Genomic DNA, 18,243 nt, shown 5'->3' with positions numbered 1-18,243 from the left:
TGTATGCAAGACAATAGAGGTGACAGAAAGGCGACACAAAGCCCAATAAACATACCCGTGGACTGCACAGAATGGCGAGACAGGGCTTCCTTTTGGCTCTGATTTATAACGAACAGAACGGGACAGGGGACCTGACCAATTATCCATCTCTCACTGTGCTGTGATCTCTCTGCCACTGTGATTTTTTGCTAGAAGATACATAGTTATTTTTATACTGTCTTTTTATACTGTCAGAGTCTTGCAATCTCTGCTGTGATGTGTTAAGCAGACAGTTGTAGCTACCACTGAAGCTGGCAACTGAGACTTGCAAATCTTTCTATCAATGCCAGTGAAGCTGCACTCTCTGGGGCTGAGCAGTGCAAATTCCTTGTGTTTCTTTCTGTTGATCCTACTGAGATTTGAGAGAATTCAACTCATCACAGAGATCCAGGGCAGAACTGCAGAGGACCATGAGTTTTTAAAATTTTCTTAGATGAGACAGCTTCTTGTTATGCCTGTGCTACAGGACCCCTAATAGAGAAATGCTCTTCCTGAACAAAAATTATCCCTAGGCTGGCTCCCGCTTTAGTTATGAATGTACAGCCATTTGTTCCAGACTCAGTAAATACTAGACCCACAAACCTAAGGTTAATATTTGCTGATACTCTAAGCACACTTGTGTGCCGCTGAGGAGTGCTTGCATACATGGGAAATGCAAATCCCATCATCCAATTAAGCCAGGCACTATGACAGGTCTCACCTCATTGATGTAATTGTAACAGTAATTACGCTCATTCATGCCCAGGTTGAAAGTGGTCTATAAAGTCATAAGGTAAAATCTGGAAGCCCTGACAGAAGCAAGACTCCCACAGACAATAGCATGGCATTTATCCTAAAAATGATATCCAGGTTTGGCCTGCAGAAAATAAAATAAAAATCTGTTGGGGTCCCTCACCTTTGGAATAGAGTTGTTTTCCACAGTTGTGTGGTTTCACCTATTCCTGTTTTCACCAGTTCTTGTAATGACACTTCCTCCTTTCTCCTATTGTTTCTGATTATTCATCCTCACTGATGGGCAGAGTTCCCTCCTAGGCAGCTTAGGTTTTCTTTTTTTGCTTAATTTCATTACAACACTCCTAGTCAACTTTAACATGTTTCTCACTACACCTCTGTAAAGATTTGCTCTACCAGAGTACATATAGAAAGGGGTTTTAAAAGACAATAATATGAAAATAGGATGGCAAATTCTCTATTTCAAAACACTGGCTACATCTGCAGTGATTTAGTCTCCAGGATCAAAGACTGGCTTCTCCCTTAACTTTGTCCTCTCCGAGGAGATAAACGCTGCTCCCTCAGCCTCTCCTTGTATGTCTTGTGTTCCAGTCCTCCAAGCATCGTAGGGACCTGATCCTGGACTCTCTCCAGTTCCTGAGTTCATCTTCCTTGTAGAGGCAAAATTGATTCTAAAGAGTAAGGAGACTTGAAAGTTTTCTATTTCAATGAATAAAAAATTGACAAACATCAGTTAAAAACAAAGGTCAGTTCACAACAAAATATTTTCCCAAAGACTTCAGACACCATCAAGAAGAAATAGCTGATTTTCATAGTGTGTTGCTCTAACTGCTGATGAAACCTGCTCTTGTGAGGACTTCCTAGCACGTTGCCATTCTTTGTGCAATCAGCAAATGTAGAAGTCTTGCTTCTAAAAACAGATGTGTTGATGTAGAACAATAGCTCAACTTTCAGTCTTTTGCAAAAAGTTATTATGAAAGTATCCAGGTTGCCCAGGAAACCTGTGTCTATCAGCAGTAATTCCATTGCATGTTTGTTGACACTTCCTCAGGAATTTATACAAGATCTTTTTCATTTGCTCAGTATTACAAGTATTTCTCATCCCTTTCAGGTAGCAGCTAACATCACACTGAAGTTTGAAGATTATGCTGACTTCAACAAAAATTAGTGTTAATTTCTTGACTGTATACAGATCTTCTGCAAAACAAAAAATATTGTTTGGATTTTTGCATGGAGATGATATTTCTAGAGAGGACTTTTATCATGTCCCAAGAATTTTTCTGGTTCATTAATTTTCTTGGTGGAAGTCAATATGATACATAAACAGTTTTAGGAGGATCATCTTGATCGTCTTGATTTCCTTACTTTACAGTCCTGCCTGACTTGTCTTTATAACCGAAGAAACTTGCTTGGTCTGTGATTTCCAACCTTGAAAAAATGCATCTGTGAAAAAAAAGAGAGAAAAACAAAAGAAAGGGAAAGGGAAAGAAAAAAGAAAAGAAAAAAAATAAAGAAGCTACTCCCCTCATGCCAGGTGCGTGACGTAGGCAAAAATGAAATGAGCAGAATTATGGAGCCAAAGAACAGTTTCCCTAATAAGACAAAGCCAAAGATAGCATCTTCTGCAAAACATAGACTGTTAAATGAATTAAAGAGTAACTGTGGTACAGTTTTACTGTAGAAGGAAGAGCAGTCGTTTCTTGAACTCAGAAACCTGACATATGTACTATCTGTGCCTCTAATGTCTGTGAATATTAAATATCCACTCCATTTTTTTCCCTGAATTTTTTGGACAAAAATGCATTTGTTTTCTTATATCTTGGGTAAATGAATGCATTTTGCTTCACTGAAGACAATAGAAGCAAAAACCTGAAAAGTGCAAAAGCAATGCCTCCCAAGATCACAAGGATTATGTGATTTCTGATGAGTGATTCTAGCAGAGAGAACATTTGTTACACACAGCTAAATTTTCTTGCAATCAGTAAGTTATTTCACTGATTAATCTGGAACTCTGATTATTGAAATATGCATGAAACTAAATAAATGCATTATTTTTATCTCTTTGCAAACATGAAAATTGGATCTCAATGTAAGCAATTGTCTAATGCGCTGGTGTAAAAGTGTGAAAAGCTACTCCAGCATTAAAAAAATAATAATATAGAATGAATAAATGCAATTTTACTCCTAAACATAATTTATGTTACACATTGAATGAAAAAATTCTTTCTGAGAATGTTTTAATCACTTACACCTGAGGTTTTGTAAATGTATGCAAAATTGACAAAAAAACTCTAGAATTATACTGATAAATATTAGCACGTAGTGATAGTAATTTAGTGAACCCAAATATTTTATGTTTGAATTTCAGTAAGAACAAATGTTAAATTCAACCAGTCTAAGGATATGGAAAAAGATAATTATGAAAAGGTTTTAGACAATATAAATGTGGTTCTATTTCTATTACTTCCCTTCCTCTCTCTTCCAAATCCTTTCTTTTAATACAATTTGGACACACTTGGTGAGTAAAAAATTGCTAACTTCAGGGCAACATCTGAACTTTATGGTATTCAGGTCCAATATTGTTTTGACTGGCTCTGCTTTCTATTGAGAATAAGGAAGCTCTGATAATAGATTTAATGCAAAGAATACGTAGCTCATCAGGTGAAAGCACGAATAGAAGATCTGTTATCAATTCACTGGTTTAATGAACTACTCAATGTGTGAGGGATCTAAAGAGTTTTCTACATTCGTATTAAAGAGTTATCTAGGGTCAGGGTCTAGAATATTTTTAGGTAACCTTTTCTCTTCTCTGCAGCTAACCCATCAGAAATTCTACATTTTTGGATTAATTATAAAGCAATTAGAATGCCTCAGAATGACACAGGACATGGAGAAGTTTTTCTTCTAAAAGTTATGACTGGGATTTTCCAAAGAAGTTAATTTTTCATGGGAGCCAGAAGCCTTTAAAAAATGGCTGTCATTTCTGAGGGCATAAAGGTCATTGAAGAAAATGAGACATATTGGTTATATTCTAGGACATGTACATTTAACAAACAGGGGAATGAGTAATTGAGAGGTTGAGGCCATGAAATCCACTGAAATCAAAGAAATTCTGTAAAGAATTTACCTGCTCATGGAGAAGAAGTTTCAGGATCTGGAAGCCAAATCTTTTTAATCATAACATTGAAATTAAGAAAACTACACATAGCCTCAATTGACCATGGCAAATCAGTGATTTTTAGGAAGCATTACCTCAAATATCACCTTTAGGTGTAGAATACTTTCAGAGAATATATCGAAGCTGAAGCAACTCATTGCACTGACCTGGGGCAACAGGTAGAGATATGGAGCAGAACTGGCTTTGTGGGTAGTAAGACCTTCAAAGGTCTTAGCAGGTATGTCAGGGTGGTCTAACTTTTTTTTTGAGCTGGAAGATTGGTACGTTTTATTGAATTAACAGGTTTCAGACAACATAACTATTTGCCATGGGGTAAATCAAGGGCAGCTGGCTTCCTTTTCTAGATCTGAAAGAGTCCTGGAATGGCAAGGATGTATACGGGGGAGAAAACAGGATCCCAGGATGCAGCCAGGTGAGCCAGAGATCCTGAAAAAGGGACAACCACCCAACAAGATGCTGTGTTTAAGGAGACTTTCCTCTCAGTGTCTTCAGTGCTAACAGGAGGAATGAAGAAAAAACAAAAGGAAGTAGCCGCTGTATGCAGGATGAAGATGGAGGACACCTTCTCCTCTTGGAGCATTCAAAGACACAGGAAGTTTTGGAGTAAGAATTTCATGACATGACCTTCTGACTAGGAGTGGTCAGTTCCTATAAATCTCCACGGAGCAGTTAGCCGGGCATGCCGGTGAGAGATAAATGCTCAGCATGTCCAGGTGCCACAGGGAACAGCGCGTTATCCCTTTCCAGGGATAAATTTCCAGGTGGGCTCTGGGCCCATGCGTATTGAATATAAGCTGCCTGAACATGTGTTTTTTCTTCGTCATCTTTTGCAGACTTCCCAAAAGTAGACAGTGGATCTCCAGGGGAATGGGGATCACAGATTGAAAATAACTGGCATACACTGAAGGTGACATGCCTTTCTATTCTGCACCATAGCTTTCTTAGCTGTAGCTGCTGTTTTCTAGATAACACAGCTATAAAAGACCAATTTCTTCTGAAATAGTTTATTTAATTTACTGTGAATTATTTAGGAAGCCAGTCCCTGAAGAAGACACCAAAATTATCTTTTCCGCCATCAGTAATAAATGAATTCTACAGAGGCATACCAAGAGAGAAGTTATTTAGAGCCTTCTCTTCAGTAATTCATTAAAAAAAAAGAAAAACGATGTTATAGCATTCTTACCTTTATCAGCTGCCAGTGATGGCACATAGCTTCATGGAGCCTGATTCAAAAAAGCCTCCCCTGCTTTGATCACCCTCTGTAACTGGTGGGAGCTGTAGATGAAGAAAGCTTGTGGCGTTAGCCATCTGGAAGTTCTCCAGCTTTTATTCAGTCAACCATCCCCATCCCAAGCTGTTTTACCAGATGCCAAAAAGCACGTGCATCACAGAACAAATGGTGATTTTTACCATATTTCAGTTGTTTAAATTTTGTTTAAAATCTTCATATCTGCAAATTGTTCTTTAAACTTAAGGACAGATGTTTCGAGAAGAGGGAAAGTGCTTCCCAGCTGTGTGTGTCATAGGATCCTAAGGACATTTGTGAACTGGACATATAAAAATGCTCATGAAAACTTGTTTGCCCTGTTCGAATGTACCATTTCACAAAGGGCTCCTGCAATATACACAAAATATGGAATATTTGGAAATAAAGACTTAACTGAAAAATGTCACCACTTACTTTTCTCAACCAGGATTTAGAGCCTTTTTGTGAAAATCTCTCTTCTTGACAACTGACCACGCCCATCAGCCAGACAGTTCTGTTTACTTCTTAGCATATTACTGCTACCTCTCTCCATCCCTGCCCTTCCCCTCCCATTGCAAGAAAGGTCATGAAAAGGCCCATAGGCACTGGTCCAGGAGTGCATTACATAGAGCATCTCTAGCGATCAGTGCGATCACTGATTCTGGAAGAGAAGCATAAAGCCCTTGTGGTACATAATTGAGAGCTGGTACCAGCAAAGAAACCACTGAATCTTGAACATGAAGTTTGCTGTCATGCTTGAAGGTGCATTTCTTTTGCTGGGCAATCTGATTAGAAAGGAAGTATCCTCCATTCTGTTCTGAAGAAACCAGTTTTTTGCCAGTATGGCTCTTCATAAGTCAAGAGCTGATCCAGCATATTAAAGGTTAAGATGGATGATGGCATATCTTGATTAAAGACCTTTCTAAGTAAAAGTAGAGTCTTCATTCTGCTCAAGAGAGTAAAAATGATGAGCAAATCAACTACCAAGTGGAAGTATTATCAACCTGTGGAGGTCAGGTTCAGCTCTGAATACATTTGGAATATGCTGCAGAAAACAGCTTTGGGGAATCTTACTGAGAGCCAGAAGTCTTTCAGAAACCTCCAGCTAAAGCGTGTCATTTCTCTGCCCTTTCGTTTGACTGATAGGCCTTGCTCAGTGTGATCTGAATGTTTAGTAGGCCTACTTTCCTAGCACTGTCTAAGAAAAAGACTTGAAGGCTTTCCTGTTTTCACAGTATTCTCTGGTCTAAAATTCATGACATGTAATGAGACATAATCATTGGAGACCTACATACTAGGGAAAATGTCATACATTGTCGTGTTCAATCCCTCACTGCCAAATACACCTGAATATTTTTTTCTCCTTGGTAATTTTCAGCTAACTTTCTTTAGCTCAGAGCTGGTGATTTAACAGTTCTCAAGATCTTGCATCTCCAACTATTGAACTTGATCTAGTTTCTACTCTTCTGTTCCTCTAGATCATCTTACTCTTATTTTATGAAATTCTCACCTTTGGTGTGTTGACAATGTCTCGCAGCTTCACCTCTTCAGAAAATTTCATTATCTGCTCTCTTCTACTTACCAAGTTATAAAGGAACATATTGTGGCAGTATGGCAGTCCATACCAGGTCCCCAGCGGTATGTCGTCATGAAATAAATCCTGTAACCTTGACTGTGAGAAGGGACTTTGATTGCCACCTGCTAGAAAAGGTCACGTTCTTTGTCTTTGGGGTTTTTGCCCTACCTGAGAAGCAGAAAAGTCCCAGAAGTGGCAGCCATATTTGAAGATGATTTTCAGCAGAGGCAGATCCTGCATTGTCCCAGTGCTCTTGGCCATGGTGAAAGCAGCATGTCTGAGAAGGAGCAGATGGGAGAAGGCATGGGTGTCCAGCCATCAACCGGGTCTAATCCCTGAGAGATGACTACTTACAGAAACAGGAAAGCTACTTAACTTTGTCTGAAGCTGGACACCTTGAGAAACAAAGAGCTGGAGCCAGTCCCCAGGCAGTTGTAGGTAAGGAAGAAATTGTCACTGTTTGAAAAATAAAACTAAATGGGATTGTAGGAAGGCCGGGGGACATAGAGTGAACAGAAAATGTTCTTTGCATAAGACATATACTTCTGCTTTGTTCTGCTTGTGCTAAAGTCTGACACCCAGAAGTTTTGCTAAGTTGCGAAGGACATGTGCTGGCTTTGGGCTGAAATTTAGAACTATCCTTTGTATTGAACCTACCATGTCATGAGGATTTTGTATCCAATTGCAAGGATTTTCAGTCTTGGAGTCTGCAAATCCCCTAAGACACAACTAATTAGTTGCTATGTGATGAAGAAATCTGTGTGGCAGGCAAGAGCCTCTCCTGAGCAAATCTGAGCCTCTACACTGTGATACATGACTACTTCTGAGGCTGAATATGATTTAATGTTAGGTCTTTATTGATAAAGTTCTACCTGCATAATTCAGGTCTTCAACTGCATTGTAAGAATCAAAACCTATGCAGTGCAGTAACCAGCATTCACTTGTTGCTCACAATTATGTTGAATAATGCACTTTCCACGTGAAGTGATGCTGATGATGCTGATTTGCAATAAATAATCACCAAATGCTTCTCAATCCCAAGGTTAAAGCTGCTGATTTGTAAAACATGAATTCTACTCCACTTGCCTCATCACTTGAAAGAACTGTACACCAGTATAAAAAATTGACACAAAAGACACTTGAACGATTTAGACATGGAGTAAAATATGTTCAGCTAATCTTGTCAGTAAACTCAGTGGAGGACAGAAGCTTAGCTTTTTGCTCTCAATTTTTTTTTTATTAAAATTTTTATATTTCTTTCATCTTTTGTCTGAAAAGTTAAAGAAAACTTTTGTTTCTCATATATGCTTTTTTTGCTGGCTGTCCCTGGAGCAACATTTCTCATCTTTAATAGGAAAATGCCAATCTGTTTTTGGGACCAGGAAAGTATTGCATGGGATAAGCACTTCCAAGCAATTCTTAGTATTTTGTTCTTTGTTCAGCAAGACATTTGAAAGGATGCAGAAGCCATTCACTTCAAATGGCTTCCTGAATCAGGATCTGAGTCAGTTACTAGCATGTTTTGTGTAGAAACACATGTAACATTAAAGTTGAGCTAAACATAACCTTGGTGAAATGCTAACTATTTCACTGCAATTACACAAATGAATGAATCTATCTCTTTATATTTTCTAAATTTCAGAACTGGGAATATTTTCTATATCATTTTAAGGTGGTGATTACCTAACCACATATAAAGTTTAGGGCTTCTGCTTTACACTGAGTGTTAAGAAAGCATTTCATTTAGAATTATTTAGTAATAACACAGAGTTATTACAGGTGACACAAAATTAATAGGTTAGTCAAATCCAGAGGTGACTGCAAAATATGTTTAGAAGAGCCCAAATAAGCTGCTTTAGCAATCAAGAAAATGCTGAATGTGTCCAACTGTTGATAAATGCAAAGTAATGCATAATATAGAAATAAATTTAAACTAATTCTATATACTTTACTAAATTGTCATGAACAATTCAGTAAAGACTCTTAATTTCCTTTAAATCTCAGTTCAGGAATGAAGGCAAACAAAATGAAAGTATATGAAAGAAAGCAGAGAATATCATAACTTCTCTACCTAATGAGAGACCTTGTCTTGAATGGAATGCATCGTTCCTCATCTTGTCTTAGGCAGGGTGCTGTAGAGCAGCTAGAGGACCCGAGAAGTGTGGTCGATGGTCCAAAAACCTGGAATAAGTATCAAAAAAAAAAAAAAAAAAAAAAAACCAACCCTGGAAAACAACAGAATTGTTTAGTATTGAAAAGAAATGACTAAATTAAGTAATAAGAAAAATATATTGATACTGAATAATCTAGAAAAGGTCAGAGAAGAAATGCTACTCCCACTGCTTCAAAGCAAATGAATATGGGCATGTTAAATGAAGTTGAAATGTAATGAATTCAAAACTGCAAAGGAGGAATAAGTGCACTTTCCAAATGTAATTATCTGATAGAATCCTTTGCTTCAGGAAGTAATTGCAAGCTGGAAGTGAAGTGGATTTAAAAAGCGGCTGGTAACAATTTAAGCTATGAAAACCATCATTCATTACAATTATAGCAAAGTTTGGAAGGGATGTAAGTCTCTTGCTTCAAGCCTTGAGCTAATCTTTGTTCAGATTGTATTCCAACCTTTATGTTAGAAAAATATGCCACACATTCACCCACTGCAAGTTTTCTATTACCTTCATCAAAGTTGTGTGGTTAGAAACAGTTGGAGCAGTGGAATGTGACTGTAATCCAATATGGCAGTATTTCTGAAACTTTTAATACCAATAATGTTTAGTGAATATCTAGTATTAATAGAATAACATGAGAATCTTTATCTAGGTGTGTTTGTCAGACTGTGTCGTTTCCACAAAAATCAAGTTCTTTTCACAAACCATTTGCAATGCCTTCCCACGTATAGACCAACACAACACCAAAAATTTGTTTTAGTTTAAGACTAATTTGAATCTATATCTCTCTGTCATCTTGATGCTTTAGAAGAGTAATGGGCCAGATGCTTGGGTCACTCTTGTCCTTGACAAAGACAACCTCCTCTGAGACAATCTCTGCTTGTGATATTGTTGTACTTCATAAGAATCTCCTAACTGCCATGAATATAGAAAATGCCACTTTTATCAATTTTATAAAAGATAAAGAGTTCATGAATAACTGTAAAACCCAGGAGTCATAGTAGGAATTAAATAAAAATTAGCCTTACATTGACCAGTCTGGAAATGAAGCATTTCAACACTTCCAAATATTTCTCTCAACTCCCTACTCTGCAAAATGATTTTATATTCTCATTCATCTTGGATCCAGGAAGCAAACTCATTTTCCTACCAATTTCATTACAGTACTTCACGTGTAAAATTAAAAGTTTCTTGGGGAGAGTCTGCATGAAAGGCAATTGACCTGCAGCATGGTCTTCTGTGAAGCAGTAAGCATGCAGAGCTGTTGGTCTTTTTGCTGATGATAAGGCAAACAGTATTGGTGTTCCTGAGACTGATGTGGACAACCTCCTTCAGGAGTACCATATCAGTTGTTCCCCACTTCTGCAGCTGTCAGCAGCAACATCAGATATGCTCAGAAAAAATATCTATCATTTTCCAAGAGCTGAGCAAATACTACCTGTAATTTATAAGTGGCAAGGCAGGTAAATCAGCATCATGGTGCTGCAATACCATTTCTGGCCTTTTCCTAGCTTTCAAAACTAGATGAAACCATGAAAGAGCTCACACTTTAAAAATTGGAATGCATATATATGGCAAAAGTAGTAACACTCCTATCTGAAAGTACTGGAAGTTAAGCTTTTAATTAATAGAGTTACTCTCATTATCAACAATTATCTCATAAGCATGTTATGTTCTTTCTGATTGCCCATTCCCTTGTGGAGGGAGGAACCAGAACAATATACAAGACTTTGTACTATGTAACAAAAACTTGGAATCTGGAGCAAGTAAACTTGGCAATTGCAAATAACTAGGGAAAAAACATAATGAGAAATGCTAATTTTCAGTGACCTGCTGGATTTGTAGGTCTTGTTGTGTAAATTCCTACATCCACAGAAAGCTAGGCAATGCCCATCAGGGACACATGTCCTCTTTTCATTATATAAGGCTAAAGCTAATCTTTCCAAGGTTTATTAATAGATGTCAAGATTTTGTGATGTGTCCCTTGTCATTTCTGCACAAGTTTTAATATTCTGATCTGTATTATAGGTCAGCCCTTCTGCTGGAACATCTCAGGCACATGTGAGATGCTGCACTGTCTTAACAGCTTTCAGCTGTCCTCTCTCTGAAACACCTCGCCTTGCTACTGTGTATTTGATGGCTGATAATCCAGCCTCCAGATTTAGACTCTTTCCTAACATGATAAAAGTGGTGAGTTTAGTTATGATCTCTGAGAAGTGCTACCACCAAACACACTTCCATTGAAACCCAGGTTTATACAGCTTAGGAGTGCTGGCTATTTCAGACTAGCCTGGCTTGCTGTTGTTTTGGAGACCACTGAGTCAATCGAACAAGCACCCATTTATATTACGCTGAGTTTCTAGAGAAACAGGGTGATCAGTGTGACACCTTACAGACAGTGCCAAATGCACTGTCCTGAAGCAGATTTAAACTATGAGCTTGACCCGGAGTACCTCTGGCTTATTATTGAGACTTTTGGCTGTTGATGTTGATGAAGGATAACAATGAATGGTTCATTCTCTATCATCGGCTTGAGATTATCAAGACCTTTCTGGCATACAGGTCTACATTATCTGTTGGCACTTCTTATTTTAGGGGACACTTCAGCTCGGAGGCTTTTGCAAAGAATTTTCAGTGTTTTGAGCTTAATAGCACTTCTCTGTTATTATATCTCCTGGCATCTGCTGAACAGCCTATGAAATGGAAACATTAAAGGCTGGATCTGAATCTGCGGTCAATCAGAAGTGCGCTCCTGTGTACGGCCTTCCTGCAAATCAGCAGATGGACTGAAGTCTCTCCAAGCCTGTGAGCTGCAAGGGCCTGAGCTGCATATCTGCATTCAGCATCTTCAGGCCACTCTGCTTTTGCTTACCAGATTGTAAAAGAACAAATTCTTTTTGTCATTCTGTTTAGTTACAAGCCTTTCAGTTTTGTTTGTTTGTTTTTTAAATGGATAAAGATTGTGTCTGCCTTATGTTTTAGAAAATACCAATCCATATTTACCCACCAGCACGGGGAATTAACAGCCTTACTTCAATTGGAGTACAGTTGAATTAGACAGTCATTGATCCAGATGGTTGACTTACAATGGAAATTAATAAGAACATTTCCCCAAATCTAATTATTTCCTGATAAGACCGCTCAGTCAATAAGTGACTCTTGCAATACCATTCTGTAATGAAATAATCACAGCGTTCACTTTTCCTTAATCCCCTACACGTCAGCCCATAACAGACACGCACTTGAAATCTCTTATAGAGTGATAAGTGTAATTTGTTTCTCTTTAGGATTTAAAATGCTGCTTCTTTGAAGTAGAGGTCTAGTCTGACAAGTCAACTTGCAGAAGTGACAGTGTAGCTTTTAATGAGATCACTCAGTGAGTTCCAGATTAAGTGTGTTCATCGCATGACTAACTAAATGACTCTTCCCTTTGCAAGCCAAATACAGTAGAAGTCAGGCAACGGTGCCTTATGCAATGTTACCACTGGAGATGGCCAGGTAGATATGGGAATTTTCTCATGCAGGAAAGTTTATTGTTATGGATCAAAAACATAGATATGAACATTGCTTCTGAGTCCTACTGAAGACTGTCCCTGCAGGACCTAGTGCTAAATTGTTTCCCAGCCATTCCCTCCTGCACTGTTGGTTAAAGAACGTGCTGTGTCTTGAACAAATACTTCCACAGGCCATCTGGACTTAGGTGGATTCTGACAGAGGGCTACTCTCAGTAAAGTACGGACAGCCTCACTGGTTACAGTAGGCCCTGTCATCAAATCAAAGTAATCCTAAATTAGATTAATGATAACAGAATCCAAGCCTGAAAAGACAGTCAGAAAATAAAAGGCCAGTCTAACATCTTTTCTTTTATCTTGGGTTACACACGATTGCCCTATTAATGTGAGCGTAGTAGCATCCAACCAAATTGATCTCTTTTCTTTAATTTCAGAAATACTAGAAGTTCACACTCTTTTTCAACCAGCTCAGGTCCATAATGATAAAGATTATCCAGATGGAAGTAAATAATTGTTTCCATGACAACTGAGCCAGAAAAGACTCTCACTCATTCCCTTAGAGCTGTAGCGGTACCAAATTGAAGGCTATTGAAAACCACTTGTTTTAATAAAGTAAGATATGATTTTGAATATACACCAGAAATGGATTTGTAAAGCACAGAACATACTTCACTCCATTTCTAGGGAGCCACATTTCTAGCCTGCTTTGCTATTTCTTGCCATGTTTAAGATTTGTTTCCTTAGGTATTGTGTGTAACCACAGCATAGAGACTAACTGTGACTGTTCTCTGCCTTTGGTAAATATCCTTCATTTCTGTTATATATTTTCAGTTGCTTTAGTTTGACACTTCCATTCATATACCAGCAGCTGTTCTTTGTATTCCATTTTCCTTGCACACAATCCAAATCCCTTGCTATGCACTCGTGGACCAATTTATTGCTTAGTGACACTCTGTCATCTTCATGATTTCGCTTTAATACATCACTGTTTATCGATCCAGTATTTTAAAGTGCTGGCAGTTCAAATTCCAGTGCCACTACTCATTGCAGGAGTGTTGTTTAAACCTCAGTCCTGTAGCTTTTTGAATGCTAGTCAGCTAAGTTTGTGCATCTTCCATCAAAATATAAATTATGAGTACCTGAAGAATACAGCCTTGCTAAAACTCACATAATCCTTTGTGCAATACAAACAAATTTTTGCTGAATGAAGAGAGGGCCTGCCCAGTTCTTTAATGTAAAAATAGTACTGACACCCCAAAAAGAAAATAAAAAAGCTAATTTTGTGCACTGAGAAGCGTAAACAACTGTTATAAAGGAAAACGTGGAAAGATCATATGCAATACATTGACAATGCATTTAGTTTTGAAGAAAAATCTTGATATAAGTGAGAGGATCAAACATACACTTGTTTATAAAAAATGTGGACACATCTTTCTAGTAAATTCATTCCAGATTCCTTCTGAGGGGAAAACTTGAGGATGGGAAGATGGTATAAAGAATGATTTAGGTGTCTTCAGAAGAGATCTTTTTGGAGAAAGAAGAAAAGCTATCCTTCTCTCCAAAATACAAAAAAAGAACTTCCATAATGAAACAGGAATGTATAGTTTCTTCCTGAATATTCTGAAAGAATCTTGTTCTACCCATAGCTGATCATTCGTTATCTTTCCCACATGAAATTTTGTTATCCATAGCCATCTCGCAAGGAGGTGCTAGAAACTGAATTGGAGAAATACAAGCTTTTATCTGTCTGCTTTGCTTATTGTCTTTCTTGTCCACATCAATGTTTATATACAATGTGAAAAATTGATTCCTGAATAGACCATCAAATGTGCAAAGGTGAAAACAGAAACTTTGGACATATCATAAATGTCAGGTATACATTACTTAGGGAACCTCTGTGGTCCCCTGTTTCTTGATTTATTGAGGATACACAGGAAAACAAGCTCTCTTTGATTCTCAGATGCTTAGATTGAGAGGAACAATCTGAAGCACAAACTTACTCATTTCTGCAACAGTATTTTGTTAGTTTGTTTTCTGTGAATTATATACGTTTTGGCTTTGAAGGCTAACACAAGGAACATCAGTTACCCTTTTCGTAGATACAGAAGGTCACTTGTGGAACTTTGCCACTATGAAAAATTGCTTTAATCCTGCCTTTCTATTTGGATAAGACATAGTCTGGAGAACTGAAAACGACTGCTGCCTTTACAGCTACCCTACACAGCCACAGCTGTGACTTCTAAAGCACTGGACTGCACAGAGGCTTCTCTAACACTCTTGTATTAAAATGAATTTTATAAAATAAGTGGTATTTAAATCTCCTTTTTGTGCTGCCCTGAGAATAAATATTTCAAACAAGAAAAACAAGTACCAACTGCATGTGAAGCAGTTGTTTGCCCACCCAAAGACACTGGAAAAGATAAGTTTGAAACTCACAGCTGACCATGAGAAGATGACATTTTGCTAGAGGATGTATCCGTGTTAGCATAAGGTCCAAGCATGCTGTCTCAATGAAGAATGGATGCACATTTTTATGCCTAAACACAGGTGTCTACCATCACTTCAAATGGGCACTCAGCTCGGCCTTCATAAAGACAGATCCAATGTCATATCCACCAGCCCCTTGCAGATGTGCCTGGTACCTTCAGGGATCTCAACCCACATCATGTGAAGGCAGCTGACATGAGCCACCAACATCCAGAGGCTCTGTGCATGTACAGGAGTCCCACGAAGATCGCCGGTGCTGCACACACAGCTGAGAAAAGGGCCTTCCACTGAAGGGCAGTTCAGGCTTGAAGCAGGTGTACTTCTGGCCAAAAAAGAAAGTGAGAGTCTTCCTTACCTCCGAGAGAGCATACCCACAGTGGACATCTTTTGGCAGATACAGTTTCAAAAGTGACTGGAACAAAGAGCTTCTTCTGACTAGATGTGCATGCAATTACTCAATCTAAAATACTCAAAATATTTGAATATGTCCCTCCAAGCCTCCCCTATAGTCAATAGAGACGGTTTGTCAAATTAAGCAGAAAAGCACAGGGCACATTTTTCTTATCATAAAGCAAGTATTACTTACTTTTGGTGGGATGAAACACACCTGAAGCTCTGTTAAATCTGTTTCATATTTCTTTGTTTACTGTAAGAGGAGCCTAGACAACTATGACAGACAAAGATATCAACACTAGAGACATGTTGAGTTAGATGAGATCAAACGCTTCTTAATACAACAGTTTGCATCCAACTGTAAATGTAATATTAATAATAGGAACAAAACATATGGAACAATATTAATGATAGATATTAGACAGAAGAAATAGCTACTGAATCAAGTTATCTAACCCTTTTGCTAATACAAGAGACTTTAAATTCTACTTGTCTTTTTATTATGCCAGCTGAGCTTTTTTAACTTCTCTTTAAGAGATTAGCCCAGGATTCAATAATCTCATTGCTATGATTTCTAATGGACATTAGTAGGGGTGAAAATGACAGAATCTAGCTTAAATCTGTAATAAAATGAAGCTGGCCGCATCATCATCCTATGCATACTGGAGGGATCAGATATATTGAGTTTTATCAGCTTCACCACAGTTCCTTGCTCTCTGTTTTGTTTTGTTTTTTTGGGGGGGGGTTCTTTTGTTTGTTTGGTTTTGTTTCTTTTGCTCTGCCCTTAAATAGTTGCAGGAAAATGGAGATTGATATGGACCCTGTTTGGATCAAAATCAGTTCATTGAAGGCTTGCCCCAGAATGATTTTTTTTTTCCTTCTGTGAAATACATTAGAAAACAGCCTACTTCATAAAAATGCTGCACTTCTGCACTGACTTCCACACCCAAAAGGGAATAAAATCAAGAGGGAAACCTACAGACAAAGATAGGAATGCATTTGCTTCCTTTAAATGTCATTTTTGACTAGGTTTCTTCAGGTCCACAACTACCTTTAAATTTTGGCTAACAGTTTTATTAAGTCCATCTTTTTCTCACCAAACAAGGTGAGAAAAAGGAAGTGGTGACAGTGTCCAAAATAATGTAATCACGTGGTTTTGAGATGATGTTAGTAGGGTAACTATTAAATTGACAGCTGCCAGCAGTGTATGTGCCTGTACTGAGGTAGCTACTATCTCCTAAATCTTTTAGCTTTCATTAGCTGGCCTGAAAACAAGCAGCACAAGCTGCTCATTCCCCACGTAGGCACCAGTTTGTTGATGCCATTCCCGAAGTTTGGATGTGGTACATCATACCCTGGCCACGCTGCTGTGAGAGAAGTGGAGCCCTAGGGTATAATACTGTTTGCAGTACAGACGGAGGTTCTCAAAAAAGCAAAAAAAGTGTGTGCTTTTGCTGGGAGCACGGAGGCTCAGAGAAGGGCAGTGCCGGGCAGAGAATGAATGGGGATGTCTGTCTGAGACTGGGAAGCATGCAAATTAAACTTTCATAATGTACTTAATGTCAATTTAATCATTTCCTGGACTCAGAGAAAAAAAAAGTAGTAATTTCTTAATAAGAGGGGGAGGACGGTAAAGAGAATCAACTGGTCTATATTTTTATTTTTTATTTTTAGCATGCTACTCTTTTGGATGAGCAAAGAAATGTGATCTTCCAGTAAAAGCCACCAGGAACATTTTGCACCACCATCTTGGTTCCCCCATGGACATTAAGCCTCCCTTGTGGCTCAGAATAGTCTCTTTCACACAAAATGAGCTCATATCAATTGCATGCGACTGCAAGCATTGGTTTCTGACAGCATCTATTTCTGTCACTTTGTAACTCTAAATGTTCTGCGGCTTTTTAACTAAGCTTAGCCACTTAGCTCTGGAAACCCTCTGTGCCTCTTCCTCTTCTCTGTGTCTTTCTTCACATCTTCTCTGAAACCATTTGCCTTTGATGGACTGGCTTATGCTCCACTGCAAGCTGAAATCACAGTGTAGCTTCAGTAGTGCTGCATAAAGAGGAATAATTTTTTCTTTTTATTTATTTCCTAAATATTTGGAGCTGTTTGGGCACAAAAATCCTGAGCCCATATAGGATACCCTGAGGCCTCACCTAGGGCTGCACTTGGACATCTGCCATCTGGATAGCAATCTGGTCTCAGAACAGATCTCAAAGGAAACTGTAAAAACATAATTTTTAGCCCAATAGTCAGCCTGCCTAACCACTGTGGCCCATTACTGCACATCGTATTTTCTATAGCTAGTTGCACTGAGATTTCTTAGCTGTAGCTCCTTTCTAACTTTCTCCTTCTCCCCTATGTCCTAGCCTGCACTTATTAAAGCTGATTTTATTGATTTCATCACTCATGCAGGAATTTCTTCTTGTCTTTTTTGTTTGCAGCATCTTTTATTTGATAAAATCTGCAAAATACAATTCAATGTCCTTTTGCTTCATTCATCAAATCACACAAACTCCATCTTATCCAAACCGGTACCATCTAATTTCACTAATAAGACCTGCTGTGACACTTTATGAGAACTATATTAATTGCTAGAGTTCACTGTAAGGATCGCATTCTACACATATTTGCACCCCATTTCTGAAGATATTCTTGACCCCACTTTGAAGTGTTCATATTCTATTATGCTGCATCAAATCATTTCACATTAACTATGATGGTGATGAGATGAACTATATTAGCAAAGAGGTAATAAGTATTTTCAGTTAGTATTCAGTTTATCATCAGATATCTTGCTTTGAAATAGCCTGGAATCTTTATTTCCAAAGAGGTTAACAGGTACAGCTTGTTTTAAAACTATTGAATTCAAGCAAGATGTGATATATATATACATACAAAAAAAATTACAT

The 18,243-nt window shown here is 38.1% G+C and overlaps 1 long non-coding RNA gene across 1 annotated transcript; it reads right to left on the bottom strand.

Annotated features, from left to right (window-relative positions):
- Positions 1 to 1,388: 1,388 nt before the first annotated feature.
- On the bottom strand, positions 1,389 to 8,954 carry LOC112991254 (uncharacterized). The gene is made up of 4 exons (XR_003261252.2): positions 8,843 to 8,954; positions 6,940 to 7,048; positions 5,133 to 5,224; positions 1,389 to 2,214 (listed from the first exon to the last, which is right to left on the bottom strand). It is a non-coding gene; the product is annotated as an uncharacterized LOC112991254 (long non-coding RNA).
- Between the last annotated feature and the right edge of the window lie 9,289 nt (positions 8,955 to 18,243).

This window comes from Dromaius novaehollandiae, chromosome 2 (genome assembly GCF_036370855.1).
Source record: "Dromaius novaehollandiae isolate bDroNov1 chromosome 2, bDroNov1.hap1, whole genome shotgun sequence".
NCBI classification, from domain to species: Eukaryota; Metazoa; Chordata; class Aves; order Casuariiformes; family Dromaiidae; genus Dromaius; species Dromaius novaehollandiae.
The sequence above is the reverse complement of the archived record's forward strand: the minus strand, read 5'-3'. Positions and strand labels throughout refer to the sequence as shown.